Source organism: Mercenaria mercenaria, chromosome 17 (assembly GCF_021730395.1).
Source record: "Mercenaria mercenaria strain notata chromosome 17, MADL_Memer_1, whole genome shotgun sequence".
Lineage (NCBI taxonomy): Eukaryota > Metazoa > Mollusca > Bivalvia > Venerida > Veneridae > Mercenaria > Mercenaria mercenaria.
This window is the reverse complement of record NC_069377.1, coordinates 47557658-47569714: the sequence shown is the minus strand read 5'-3', so window position 1 is coordinate 47569714 and position 12057 is coordinate 47557658. Positions and strand designations below refer to the sequence as shown.

Sequence of the window (12057 nt, the reverse complement as noted above, 5' to 3'; positions counted from 1 at the left end):
CGAAATCAAGTTACGTTGTAACTTAAAATTCATATTTTTGTTGACAACATAAATGAAAATACATACTTGTAATGGATTATTGTCCGTACAAATTTCGAAATCAAGTTACGTTGTAACATCAATGTTTCTTATTCAGCACTCATTATAAATTTTAGACACCAAAGTCTAACTAGTACAGCAAGAACCTTGCCCTATTAATTTGTACACGATCATAGCTTTTTTCTAGCTATTTTCGACTGTTTTATATAAAAAATAGTGACTGTTTTTTTGGACATTGCTTTACGGAAATATTAACATACTTGGGGAAGCGATGGCCTGGTAGTTAAGGTGTCCACTGCTCAGGGTCGCGAGTTCAACCCCCACTGGGGTCACGGCCATATTTTCTCATATAACTACTATTTTTTCCAGTAGGTGGATTTAAGAGTGGTTTGAATAAGCTTGCAGCTTTCATCACACTCGAGTTAAAACAAATTACTATAAACGATGACTTTACGTAGAAAATTGCACTTTCCTTATGTTTGACACTTTAAAAGAGTATGAAATCATAAACGTACATGAACTTGTTAAGAATGAAATCGAGCTATTAATGATTCTTCTTGATAGTACAATAAAAGTCAATATAAGAACAAAACCAGTGCATATATCTTGATAACTTATCTATATATCAGTGGACAGTGGTCAGTGGCCGTAGGCTTGAAAGTAAGTGAGGCAGACAACTATCACATTGATATAGGTTAGATTAGCTGATAAATAGTGCACATATTTGGTTTAAGGGATGACGATAATTCTATTTAAAACAATGATGTAATGGAGATTACCCCCATATGTACAACTAAATAAAACAGAGGCCGATCAACCCATGTGACCTTTGGATACCGTACACTGGCAGAAAACGTCTCGATCCAGGTAACATTATGTCTATATTTTCCTGATTACTTGACAGCTTTCCACAAGCTTAAGAGCGGCAAAGACAGAAAAAATGCGTACTTTCCTCAGTACAAAACGTCTGTGATCAGTTCTCAGTACTCACTAAAACACTTTGCTCAACAGCTTTTTATGGACTAACTGTTCACATTTTTGCATTTTCTTTATCTTACGAAAATTCGTCAAGAAATAAAGAAAATATAGGCAACATTTTACCTGAATTGGGTCATTACGTACGGTATCCAAACGTACTCTGTCACTAAGTCTGAGTATATAATCCAAATTCTTCCAAAAAGTGATATTTTAAGAGAAAATTTGAAATATATTTCATATCTCGTCTGTACCCAGTCTGCATGACCAATGCCCCTTTTACCTTATTTAATACACTAAATTCACTAGTCATGTTTTGATACATAAAAATGTTGAACTCTGTGAATGTTTTTTACATTTTATAAGATTTAACTTATATTTACTGACAAATGAATGCGCTAAATGAATCTTAAAAACTAGAGATGTATTTGAACTCGTGTCCCTTTTACAGTCACATATACTGGGACTTAACATTTCCATAATATGATGTGTCTTTATTTTATAATTTAATGAGCGTTAAAACCTAGAATTTTGGCATTTAAATGGTATAACTGAAGACATGTACCTTTTAAGGGAATCATGATCAAAACAATATAGTTTCTGCAATTCGCTGAGGTACTATTGAAAATCTGGACTCCTTTTTAGCAATCAAGCTGATAAATCGTATCTATGTAACGGTGTAGACATACACATTGCATGAAATTAAAACTGCAAAGCCTTATCTAAAGAAAATATTAAAATCTAAACAGAATACGGTGAAGTGACATGTCTGAATGGCATGATACCACGTGGTGAGTATTATTTTCTTTCAAGTTCAACAGCTGATTACAAACCCACATCCGAAAAAAATGCTGACAGAGAGTTTCTGTTTCATCAATGTGAAAGAAAAGTGCAGTACTCTTTGGCCGTATAACGCGTTAAATAAACACATACATGTATTTCTTAACTGAACGAAAATATTTATAAATTCTCCACTTGTGATTAATCCCATCTATTTTCATTCATGGTTAATTAGTGTTTTTTTCTCGATTTATTTTTCTTTCTTTTAAAATACATGCCCATTACTTTCTTTTCGAAGTTGTTTCATCAAAACACGTGCTTTTGGTGGAAAAGCAGACCAGGGTCAGTTACTCGTGCACTGGAATACAAGTCATTACCAAAATATCACAACCCTTTCCTAAAATCTTATAATAATGAATGTCAATAAACTCTTACCTAGTAGAGTTACTGAATATTAAGGGTGTCTATTTGTAACAACACAAACAATCCAAATGTACACTAAAATGCGCACAGAAATTTTAGATTTATTTCCGCATGCGGCTGTAATCGGATATCTGAATTTATTTTAAACTAATATATTTTAGTCCGCCGTCATATCTTCCTTATACAGATGTGTTCGTGTGCATTAGATATCAGATAAAACATTAAACAAATAGTAATGTATATATCCGTCCTGTATGATTATATTACCGTTCAACAATGGACTTGTTTGAAACAATACGATCAACACATTTTAGCAGCGTATCGATATACTTGTTATATGAAGGACGGTAGTGTGGTACGTAGTCAATGAAAACAACCTTTTTTTTTTCTTTTCTTCAAGTATTTTTTTTAAGCTTTGCAGAATTCCATTGCTTTTTCTAAAGTTTTATTAACCATCAAAATAGTATTCAACAGTTAATCATGGATTACATTAGCGTGTTTACTACATATGGTGTGCTATTGAAAATGTGTGCTTAATTAGAATTTTTTCCTTGCCAATCATTTCTTTTTTTTTTAAACGAGGCTTGCATTCAGATACAAATTCCAGTAAAAAAATTCGATCTCAAACTATTATTCATTATGGAGTCAATTGTAGTGTACAGCAAAAATCTACCTTTTTACATTATGTTTTTTGCTTGACTAACCATGTTGAGATCTTATCCCTCATATAGTATAACAGGCTACCCGAGTGTATAATGACTTTTTTCTACAGCTGAATGAATCAGTTTATTTTCACTTATATTTACGACTTAATTATTATGAAATTACTCAATTATGCAACTTTAAAAATAAATTTTGGATCATCAATACTTTAACGTGGTCTTCAGCATCTGTGGCCATCGTATGTTCGCTTGGGGCCTTTTCATCCGTCGGTAAACATATTACCATATTTGTTTTACCCCCACCTATAGCATAATTCTGTAGAGTCAGTCAATTTTCAGGTCGGGAATACATAAGTCGCCGATAAAACTAATTAATAGATTGAAACAACTAAGGGGTACAGCAGTAAGCCGCTAAGTAAAAAGACAATGGAGCTGGACTACATGATAGGGAATTCCACAGTCGAATAGCAGTTTATGCAATATTGTATGGTTGAACATCGAATCAGGAAGTGAAATTTCATGGCAGAAGTGAGGTGATGGAGGTCCTCTTGGACTTTTGTAAAATACGGTCAGACAAGTTTGGAGTTTAACAGTTAAATGTATTTCTCATGTGAGCAAAACATTTCTTGTGTAATCATAGTTGTTATAAATATATCATGTGGCCGACCGGTTAACCAGTGAAAGACGTTTGCCTGTTAACGCAGTTAACAAATAATGCCTTGAACAATACTGTTGTATTATAAACCTGAATTTTGATGTCCAACTTTTCTCCTGATGATGCGGAGAGTTTTTGCTTAGATGCAATGTTGTTTATATGGGCTGACCAGTCTATATCTTTTGAGATTGTCACCGGAAGATATTCAGCGGTATGGGTGATTTTTATCCTAAAGGTTCTTTTCGTAGTATCTGCGACATAGACCATATTCTTTCAGAGGCTCTGCACCGCAGTTATCAGTCTTATTTTGCTTATTATATGAATTTTTATTACTCCCCCCCCCCCCCCCCCCCCCCCCCCCCCCCCCCCCACACACACACACCACCGACAGAGAATCGCCATCTAAAATAACAGATTCCAAATGTGCACTCTTTCTTTCCGGAATAATAATTTCTCGATACAAATCTAATAACTTTTATTAGATATGACATGCGCTTCTTCCATCATACAAAAGAACAAGATATAAAATGCTGTTTTTTTGTTTGTCTTTTTTCGCTCCGGAATTGCATATTTCGTATCGAAAACGTTACGTGAGTAACGTGATTTTGTTATCAGTGTCATGGTGTCAAAACCATTTTACCGACAGTTGTTTCAAAAACGCACCATAAAATGTGTCACAAGGACTGCAATCTTGACCATGTAAATCAACAGTTCTACGATTCTGTGGCACTACTATAATTTAAAAAAAAATATATGTCTAGTCGACAATGAGAATTCTGAATTTTTGAAAAATTGTTCCTTTGCATGTTGCTGTAGATTATTTATCTTGTTCCTAATGCAGTTAAAAGAATCCCAGTCATATGTCTGCAAAGAGGACGAAAATTTAGATTTTCCGAGCTCTCTGAAGTTGGAGTTCATTGTTTACCACAAAGAAGGTCCTTTGCGCAAAACAGAGAAGGATCAATTCTCTCATTTACCACAGAGAGGGATCCGATATGCATACCCACCGTGTAAGATGAATATAATGTAATTTTAGGCCTACAATAAAACACACCTAAGGGCCTGCATCTAAAACATTTTGTTTAATCAACCAGGCGCAGTTCTGTCCCTTTAATCACTACTGGGCACACAGTAATGATTTTGTAAATTTGTAATCAGATTAAAAATATCGGTGTTTTAAATATCTAGATCTATTGAACAACCAAAAAAACACACCCACATTGGTCTTTTCAACATCTAGATTTACTGTATCGTTAAATCAACTGAAAAAAACCCTAACATATTAAAGGTATAGGCCTACAAGTATTCCCTTTTGTTGAAGGCCTACAAGTATTTCCTTTTGTTGATTACTTATAGAAAATTAAAAACCATTGTAAAGGACATTTGATATTTTGAAATTTGAACGTCACCAAATCGTAGTAAAAAGGATTTCTTTTACATGAAAAAAGAACGGCATATAAAACATGTCAATTTACTGATGTATGCTTGAATTCCGGAAAAAGGGAGACCAACTAACTCAATATGTGCGTAAATTAATCAAGATCGTTTTGCCAAGTGACATTTCGTTTTAAACATACTATAAGTAATAGTTATAGTATGTGTGAGAGTGTGTTACCAGGATATATCAGAGCTAGGGGTACATCGAGGGTATTTTTCTCTGCACATATCGTCGAGGCCGGTAGGCCGAGACAGATATGTGAAGAGAAAAATAACGAGATGTACCCCTAGCTCTGATATATCCTGGTAACACACGAGCATTACATATTATAACTGTTTTATCGCATAGTTTATCATTAAAATTTATATATTATTTTCATTTAAATTTGTTTATTATAATTTTTACTATTTTGATTCCCTTTCTGCGCCTCCCTGACTGAAACACTAAAACTTCTGTTTTAGAAAATGTGTTCCCCAGATAAAAGTACCCAACAAATTTCTGCATTGGTTTTAAATCTTTGCATTTCATTGGCCAGACATATTGTAAAACTTGTTGTTTTGTTTGTAAAAAAAAATCAAAGAAAAAGAAACATTTGAGAAGTCTCAGAATTTCATATATTTCATGTATTTCTGAATTTGGCAATAACTATCAAGTTTTTGAAATATTCTAGTTTATTTATTCTTTTACTTTATAAATGTAGGTGTTTGTGACAATTCTTTCTCTGTGAACTGTAAATTGGAGCTAAAATCATCTTTTCTTTGAAAGGAAAAAGTTATACTCCCTTGATAGGACCTCAATAGAGAAAAAGTGTTCCGATATATATCGGAACAGTTTTACTGTGCTGATATATATCGGAACACTTTTTTTCTTATGAAACTCCATAGAGATTTCCGTGTTGATATATATCGCAACAGTTTTGTAAGATATCAGCACAGTTTTGTAGTAATAATGTGTGTTACTATGTATAACATGCTGCAAAGATCAAAGGAAAATTGCCGCACTATGCGATAAAGTAGAATACTTGATAAAATTTGAAAGCGCTATTTCTATGCATACATGGCGCTAAATATCACGCGGCGTGACGTCAGTATAATATCGTAGTGATGGTCTAATCAAGATTAATATCATATTATAATCAGTTTACTCATGGGTTGCCATTTATTCATTTAACGATTTTAATTTCCGTATACAGTTCCGAGACCTAGCTTTATTTTACTTTATTCGGATTAAAAATGATATTGCGAAATTACTTTTGGTTTATCCACCGGTGTGAAGCTTAGGCCCTATCGTTGACCGTCCCAATTCCGTTATCATCCGATTTTCATTATACTTAAAGATTTTCCTTCTCGCGAAGGAACTACGTAAGATATAACGTCATCACTTTGCGTACCCACCCATCTGTCACAAAAAAAAAAAACAACGTCAAAATCCGTTTCAAACAGGTAATTTAAACAACTTTTTTATAATTTATAGTAATTTTCCATAATTTTACTATGTCCAGTTTTCTGGCTTTGAAAAATACCTTCCATTTCATTAAAATTTTATTAAAATGAATGTCCTGCTGCACCGTTGAAGAGAAGCATCAATAAAGGCCAAGGTCAAGTAATTTTTAGTTGGAAATTTTGTTAGCAATATGAACTACAGTTTTGTTCAAAATATCATATCCATTAAATGTTGTTTTTTTACTGACTATATTTTTCTATAATCTTTTGGAAGAATAACTATATAAAATAAATATATATTGTAGGCTACACCCGTGAAAGCTGTCAGCAAGTATCGCGGCTGTTATTCCCCTTCTGTACTTACCAGTGCCTACCAGGCTGTTAGAGAGCAAAATATGTCTGTAAGGACGGCTTAAATTCAATATGTAGTGCCCATGCAAACTCTTAGGGACAGAATAACAGGAAAAGTTGATTTTGAGACAGTTCGTTCTGGACCACACCCACTCTTCAGTGCAGAAGAAGAAGTTGTTTTTTATTAAACATCTGAAATACATGGCTTCGCTAGGGTATGTTTATCTTTTAAGAAGTATCTGGATGAACATTTCTTAAAGTTCATACAGAGGTAAAATTCAGATCAGCCTATTTTACTCATATTTGATGGTCAGAGATCGCACATCAACATCTCTACACTTGACTGAGCAAAACGGAATAATGTGATTTTATTTGTACTTCCGGCACACACCAGTCACTTGTTACAACCCTTAGATCAGGGTTTTTTCTTCCTGTTTTGGGAACATAGCCTATACCCCCAATATTGGAAATTTTGACGCGTAAGTGTTCCCAACTGGCTTAGATGTTGGATGTTTCGGACCCCTCCAATGTATATATTATTCTGAATGTCACAAATTCCTCAGATCCCGGGATTTGCGCCTGACACATCGTCTCATCATGGGAAACACTTGTGCCAAGTGATATCAAAACCCCTTAATGAATGTCAGAGTTATGGACCGGACACGAAACAGACCCTGTTCATGCTATGTTAACATTTGACTGCTAAGTGTGACCTTGACCTTTGAGCTTGGGGTCTGAAAGTTCTGCAAGACACATCGTCTTATTATGAGGTACATTTGTGCCAAGTAATATTAAAATCCCTTCATGGATGGGAGAGTTATGGACCGGACAGGAAAAAAGCCCTGTTGACATTTGACCTCCAATTGTGACCTTGACCTTTGAGCTAGGGATCCGGGTTTTGCGCATGACACGTCGTCTCATCCTTGGGAACGTTTATGCCAAGTAATATTAAAATTCCTTCATGGGTGGGAGAGTTATGGACCGGACAGGAAAAAAGCCCTGTTGACCTTTGACCTCCAATTGTGACCTTGACCTTTGAGCTAGGGGTCCGGGTTTTGCGCATGACACATCGTCTCATCATGGGGAACATTTGTGCCAAGTAATATTAAAATCCCTTCATGGATGCAGTGGCGGCGAAATCTGATTTTGACTTGCTTGTCCGTTTTTATCATTTGCTGTTGTTTACTTGTCCGTATGATAGTTATATAGTAAATTCTGGTCAAATTTCACTTGTTCGTACAAGCTTTGGGACAACCTGGACAATACGGACAATTGATTTTGCCGCCCCTGGGATGGGAGCGTTATGGACCGGACAGGAAAAAAGCCCTGTTCACCTTTGACCTCCAACTGTGACCTTGACCTTTGAGCTAGGGGTCCGGGTTTTGCGCATGTCATGATGACACGTCGTCTCATCATGGGGAACATTTGTGCCAAGTAATATTAAAATCCCTTCATGGATGACAGAGTTATAGACCGGACACGAAATTGCGGACGGACGGACGGACAGACGGAATGACGGAAAAGCGCATTCCTATAGTCCCCGAAACTGGTTTTCAACCAGTAGGAGACTAATAAACTGAAGGTATGTACGCTTATTTTTTTCTCTTGTAGATCTACCGTTTCATTATTGCAATTGCTTTATTTGCGTAAGGCTAACGGAAACTGGACGGTCAACGCGAATTATTAAAATATGTATATGCAGGTTAGATCTCTAGAAGATCTCGTAGATCTCTGAAAGAGATCCAGGTTGGCAACTTCACGCCTCGGTTCGATTTTATGATCGGCGATTCTAAAGGCAAATGACGACGGATTGTTGTAAGTTAAACACCATTTCAAAAAAGAAACTTTAACTTTTAAAAGTACTTAGATCTACACAACAGGTCATAATTTTAACTAAAAATTACATATTTTAGACAAAATATAAATGAGCAGTTTCGGTATTCGGCCATTCCGTGTTCAGCTTCCGGTCTGTCAGGAGTGAATGACCCTTAGGCAATTGTTTAGCAACAATTTAAGAATTTTTGCTTCCAAAAATGCAACATGGAAATTGTGATTCACGGTGTAAGAAAAACAACAACAAAGAAAAAAGAAAAGAAAACAGAATCATAAAAAATGTACCTTATATTAGTAATCCTTTATTACTGTTATCCCAGTGGTGAATTGTTAAATTAACTATTTTACACACAGTAACAAGCAAACGTAATATTTCTATGAGCACACTGCTGCAACCACTGACTCCGAGTATCATGTGACGTCATTTGCTACAACTTACGTCAGGATTTAAATAAAAAACATAGAGGCCCGTCCAAGTGTTTATATTGATAAAGTTCTGTTCTCAGCTGGTAAAAATAATGACAAAAAATAAATCTACACGATTTACTTGCCAACCTGAACTATTTCATAGTATATTAAGGTGAGTGGGATATGATAATGCAACAAAGTCACATTATTTTGTTAAATTTTACGTCGGTTCTTTGAACGCTCGACTGCCAATCCAGAGATCCGGGGTTCGAATCCCGGTCCAGGAACTGGAAATTTCTGTGATGCTCTTGAGTGCCTCCCCCCTGACTAAGAGGCCTGTACTGGTTCTTCCCAGGAAAGATGGCTTCTCGTGTATCGGTGCTATACAATGACAAAAAATAAATCTACACGATTTACTTGCCAACCTGAACTATTTCATAGTATATTAAGGTGAGTGGGATATGATAATGCAACAAAGTCACATTATTTTGTTAAATTTTACGTCGGTTCTTTGAACGCTTGACTGCCAATCCAGAGATCCGGGGTTCGAATCCCGGTCCAGGAACTGGAAATTTCTGTGATGCTCTTGAGTGCCTCCCACCTGACTAAGAGGCCTGTACTGGTTCTTCCCAAGAAAGATGGCTTATCGTGTATCGGTGCTATACACCGGGCAAGTTAAAGAACCAGACTGTCTATTCGCAAAGAGCTAGGCTAAGCTAGCCGGACAGGCCTGTATCTCTCCCTGTTCTCTCTGTCTGTTCTGAGGGCTTTATCTCACTCTGTCCCTCTGATCAGATCGCTCTGTGTCTGTACTAGTAGAGGGTGAATTTCGTGCCCTGTGTGGCTGCGTTTGCTATATGTAAAGCGCCTTTGAACGTGTTTATCATGAAAAGGGCTCTATATAAGTCTGGTATAACAATAATATAATAATAATAAAGAATACATGTGTATGAATAAAAGTCCTGAACTGATGTTTCAGCTTGGGACCATGCTAGCATTACTTTTTCAAAAAAAAATTGAGATTTTTAAACTACAGTCGAATACCGTTATTCAAGGGACTGTATAAATTGCATCGACGTATCCGAAGTTCGACGTAACGATATCGACTATTAGGGACTACTTTTTACTTGTGTTGGACGTCTATATTGTCATTATATCTAATGCTTTTTTCCAGAGGGCTTGAAAGTGGAAAGAAATAATATTTAACGTAAATATGATTTTCATTTTATTGACAAATAAAACATGTTAATCAAATACATACATATAACTTTTTAATTTTTAAAAATATACATTTAAACATTAGTATTTTGATTCCTTCCCTAAACAAGTCTGAATGCAGCGGTAAAGTTCCTAGTTGAGTAGTCATTTTGACTGTGCTTCGATAACGAAAATTTGCCAGTTAAATACGCATATTGTTACTCAATCCTAAATGGTAGATTTTTACTCCGTCAAACAGAAAATATTCCATCCAAATTAGTTGTTATATTGGAAAACAGCTTTCCTGCTTGCATGGTGTTTTATAAGACTTATTATTGGGAATTAAATGCAAAACTTGCTGACATTTAAATTGGATTAAAGATTAAATAACAAACAAAACAAACAAACAAACTAACTTGAATATAATTAATACATCGCCGGACAACAATAGGTTGATTTTCACACCTTACAAATAACATGGATATTTTTTGACAAACTGTGATATCGACGAAACCAGGTGTAAAAACAGTACAGGTAAGTTGACGGGACTGAAAAATCTCATCGAGCTAAACGAAATATCGAGCTAATCATATCGAGGTAATGATAAATAATTACATTAAGATAAATAGGGAAAAATCGGGACGGACTCAAACACATCGTGCTAACCGGGGTATCAAGCTAACCGATATCGAGGTAACGATATTCAACTGTATATATTTAACTGAAAAAACCCTCGATAATTTATGACAAATTTTAAATAGATCTAAATATAAGATACACCACGAATATAATATGAGCCGCGCCATGAGAAAACCAACATAGTGGCTTTGCGACCAGCATGGATCCAGACCAGCCTGCGCATCCGCGCAGTCTGGTCAGGATCCATGCTGTTCGCTTTCAAAGCCTGTAGCAATTAGAGAAACCGTTAGCGAACAGCATGGATCCTGACCAGACTGCGCGAATGCGCAGGCTGGTCTGGATCCATGCGGGTCGCAAAGCCACTATGTTGGTTTTCCCATGGCACGGCTCATATGTATCTATTAAGGTATTCGAGTCGAATTACAAATGTAATGACGAAAATATAGCAAATATAAATTACATCTTCTTATTGTAGAGTATATAATAAAGATGTAGGCAATGAACTAAACAATGAATGAAATATACGGCTATAAACATTTCCTAAACGTAAAACTGTAGTACAGAGATCCAACATCACCTGAAATTACTGGGACTTCTATTGACATTGTCTCAGAATTATGCATGGAAATATAGACAGTTAAAGCGCCAAGTAGTCGTATTGGCTGTAATTTGGACGACGTTAGTAGAAATAAATGATGCACAACTTATCAGAACATAAAATATATCGTCTATAAATTGCCAATATCTACGTAACTTTCAGTAGCAGTATAAAAGGAAATTTGCAGCTGCTGGATTATTACGCAAGCAATATTGCGTGTCGCGACTGGCAATATTTGCTCATAAGAGTGGATACTAAATTATCAATTTTGTAATCAGTGTAAGATATATTATTTAAGTAATGTTACATACTGTCAAATGGGAATAATTATTGAGAAAAAAAAGACGTTCAACTGACATTTATTCAATTACGATCATATATTTTCTAATAATAAATACAGCACATGCTCCACAAGGGGGAACTCCAAGTTGGTATAAATCTGCATGTTAGAACATCTTTCTCCGAGGTTGAGACTTTGTCCGCTAGAAATAGGTTAAGTCTTGTGTTTGGACTTCTAACAAACCAAGTTTTTAAAGAGAGCTTTGCACCAGTAAAATAGTTCAAACGATTTTCAGCCGACCGTATAAAGTCGATGTTCCGCCATGACCTTGTATTTT

The 12057-nt window shown here is 35.6% G+C and overlaps 1 protein-coding gene across 8 annotated transcripts in view; it reads right to left on the bottom strand.

The window, feature by feature from the left end:
• Positions 1-12057, bottom strand: part of LOC123535747 (glycoprotein 3-alpha-L-fucosyltransferase A-like) — a 153131-nt gene that overhangs the window by 20222 nt on the left and 120852 nt on the right. For 2 of the 8 annotated variants that reach the window (XM_053528077.1, XM_053528083.1), the window contains exon 1: positions 2230-2966. The exons of 4 other annotated variants lie outside the window; for them this stretch is intronic. The gene's annotated coding sequence lies outside the window, so the exon portion shown is untranslated. Of the gene's footprint in view, positions 1-2229; positions 2967-8883; positions 9010-12057 lie in introns of those variants that run through there. 2 more of the 8 variants (XM_053528085.1, XM_053528080.1) reach the window with 2 other exon arrangements.